The sequence below is a fragment of the Pelophylax lessonae genome, assembly GCF_965119305.1.
Source record: "Pelophylax lessonae genome assembly, chromosome: 3".
Taxonomy (NCBI): Eukaryota; Metazoa; Chordata; class Amphibia; order Anura; family Ranidae; genus Pelophylax; species Pelophylax lessonae.
Window position 1 is genome coordinate 432,241,330 of NC_138770.1, and position 3,511 is coordinate 432,244,840.

A 3,511-nucleotide genomic window follows, 5' to 3' on the forward strand; every position below is an offset into this window, starting at 1 on the left:
GTAATCTTGAAGTCTATGGACCTCAAGTTGCATCAAAGTTGGACCAAAGTAGTGCAGGGACTACTTTGAAGTGGCACAGATATGAATGGTAATCTTTGAAAATCATGGAGTGCGACTTGTCATGCAACTTTGCAGTCCCAAGTCGCATGACAAGTCGCGCAAGTGTGAAAGGGGCCTTCTTTTCCATCCCCTCTTTTTCCTGCACCTCTCCATCACCCCTCTTTTTCCTGCACTCCTCCATCCCCTCTTTTTCTGCACTCCTCCATCCCCTCTTTTTCCTGCACTCCTCCATCACCCTCTTTTTCCTGCACTCCTCCATCACCCTCTTTTCCTGCACTCCTCCATCCCCTCTTTTTCCTGCACTCCTCCATCACCCTCTTTTCCTGCACTCCTCCATCCCCTCTTTTCCTGCACTCCTCCATCCCCTCTTTTTCCTGCACTCCTCCATCCCCTCTTTTTCCTGCACTCCTCCATCCCTTCTTTTCCTGCACTCCTCCATCCCTTCTTTTCCTGCACTCCTCCATCCCCTCTTTTTCCTGCACTCCTCCATCCCCTCTTTTCCTGCACTCCTCCATCCCCTCTTTTCCTGCACTCCTCCATCCCTTCTTTTCCTGCACTCCTCCATCCCCTCTTTTCCTGCACTCCTCCATCCCTTCTTTTCCTGCACTCCTCCATCCCCTCTTTTTCCTGCACTCCTCCATCCCCTCTTTTTCCTGCACTCCTCCATCCCCTCTTTTCCTGCACTCCTCCATCACCCTTTTATTCCTGCACCTCTCCATCACCCCTCTTTTTCCTGCACTCCTTCATCACCCCTCTTTTTCCTGCACTCCTCAATCCCCTCATTTTCTTGCACTCCTCCATCACCCCTTTTTTTCCTGCACTCCCCCATCCCCCTTTTTCCTGCACTCCTCCATCAGCCCTCTTTTTCCTGCACTCCTCCATCCCCCCTTTTCCGGCACTCCTCTGTCCCTTCTTTTTCCTGCACTCCTCCATCCCCCCTTTTCCGGCACTCCTCTGTCCCTTCTTTTTCCTGCACTCCTCCATCACCTCTCTTTTTCCTGCACTCCTCCATCCCCTCTTTTCCTGCACTCTTCCATCCCCTCTTTTCCTGCACTCCTCCATCCCCTATTTTCCTGCACTCCTCCATCCCCTCTTTTCCTGCACTCCTCCATCCCCTCTTTTTCCTGCACTCCTCCATCCCCTCTTTTCCTGCATTCCTCCATCCCCTCTTTTCCTGCACTCCTCCATCCCCTCTTTTCCTGCACTCCTCCATCCCCTCTTTTCCTGCACTCCTCCATCCCCTCTTTTCCTGCACTCCTCCATCCCCTCTTTTTCCTGCACTCCTTCATCACCCCTCTTTTTCCTGCACTCCTCCATCCCCTCTTTTCCTGCACTCCTCCATCACCTCTGTTCCTGTACTCCTCCATCCCCTCTTTTCCTGCACTCCTCCATCACCTCTGTTCCTATACTCCTCCATCCCCTGTTTTCCTGCACTCCTCCATCACCTCTGTTCCTGCACTCCTCCATCCCCTCTTTTCCTGCACTCCTCCATCACCTCTGTTCCTGTACTCCTCCATCACCTCTTTTCCTGCACTCCTCCATCCCCTCTTTTTCCTGCACTCCTCCATCCCCTCTTTTTGTGCACTCCTCCATCCCCTCTTTTCCTGCACTCCTCCATCCCCTCTTTTCCTGCACTCCTCCATCCCCTATTTTCCTGCACTCCTCCATCCCCTCTTTTCCTGCACTCCTCCATCACCTCTGTTCCTGCACTCCTCCATCCCCTCTTTTCCTGCACTCCTCCATCACCTCTGTTCCTGCACTCCTCCATCCCCTCTTTTCCTGCACTCCTCCATCACCTCTGTTCCTGTACTCCTCCATCACCTCTTTTCCTGCACTCCTCCATCACCTCTGTTCCTGCACTCCTCCATCCCCTCTTTTCCTGCACTCCTCCATCCCCTCTTTTCCTGCAGTCCTCCATCCCCTCTTTTCCTGCACTCCTCCATCCCCTCTTTTCCTGCACTCCTCCATCCCCTCTTTTCCTGCACTCCTCCATCCCCTATTTTCCTGCACTCCTCCATCCCCTCTTTTCCTGCACTCCTCCATCACCTCTGTTCCTGCACTCCTCCATCCCCTCTTTTCCTGCACTCCTCCATCACCTCTGTTCCTGCACTCCTCCATCCCCTCTTTTCCTGCACTCCTCCATCACCTCTGTTCCTGTACTCCTCCATCACCTCTTTTCCTGCACTCCTCCATCACCTCTGTTCCTGCACTCCTCCATCCCCTCTTTTCCTGCACTCCTCCATCCCCTCTTTTCCTGCAGTCCTCCATCCCCTCTTTTCCTGCACTCCTCCATCCCCTCTTTTCCTGCACTCCTCCATCCCCTCTTTTTCCTGCACTCCTTCATCACCCCTCTTTTTCCTGCACTCCTCCATCCCCTCTTTTCCTGCACTCCTCCATCACCTCTGTTCCTGTACTCCTCCATCCCCTCTTTTCCTGCACTCCTCCATCACCTCTTTTCCTGCACTCCTCCATCCCCTCTTTTCCTGCACTCCTCCATCCCCTCTTTTTCCTGCACTCCTCCATCCCATCTTTTCCTGCACTCCTCCATCCCCCTTTTCCTGCACTCCTCCATCCCCTCTTTTCTTGCACTCCTCCATTCCCCCTTTTCCTGCACTCCTCCATCCCCTCTTTTCTTGCACTCCTCCATCCCCTATTTTTCCTGCACTCCTCCATCCCCTCTTTTCTTGCACCCCTCCATCCCCTCTTTTCTTGCACTCCTCCATCCCCTCTTTTTCCTGCACTCCTCCATCCCCTCTTTTCCTGTACTCCTCCATCTCCCCTTTTCCTGCACTCCTCCATCCCCTCTTTTCCTGCACTCCTCCATCCCCTCTTTTCTTGCACTCCTCCATCCCCTATTTTTCCTGCACTCCTCCATCCCCTCTTTTCTTGCACTCCTCCATCCCCTCTTTTTCCTGCACTCCTCCATCCCCTCTTTTCCTGCACTCCTTCATCCCCTCTTTTCCTGTACTCCTCCATCCCCCCTTTTCCTGCACTCCTTCATCCCCTCTTTTCTTGCACTCCTCCATCCCCCCTTTTCCTGCACTCCTCCATCCCCTCTTTTCCTGCACTCCTCCATCCCCTCTTTTTCCTACACTCCTCCATCCCCTCTTTTTCCTGCACTCCTCCATCCCCTCTTTTTCCTGCACTCCTCCATCCCCTCTTTTCCTGCACTCCTCCATCCCCTCTTTTTCCTGCACTCCTCCATCACCCTCTTTTTCCTGCACTCCTCCATCACCCTCTTTTCCTGCACTCCTCCATCCCCTCTTTTTCCTGCACTCCTCCATCACCCTCTTTTCCTGCACTCCTCCATTCCCCCTTTTCCTGCACTCCTCCATCCCCTCTTTTCCTGTACTCCTCCATCCCCTCTTTTCTTGCACTCCTCCATCCCCTATTTTTCCTGCACTCCTCCATCCCCTCTTTTCTTGCACTCCTCCATCCCCTCTTTTTCCTG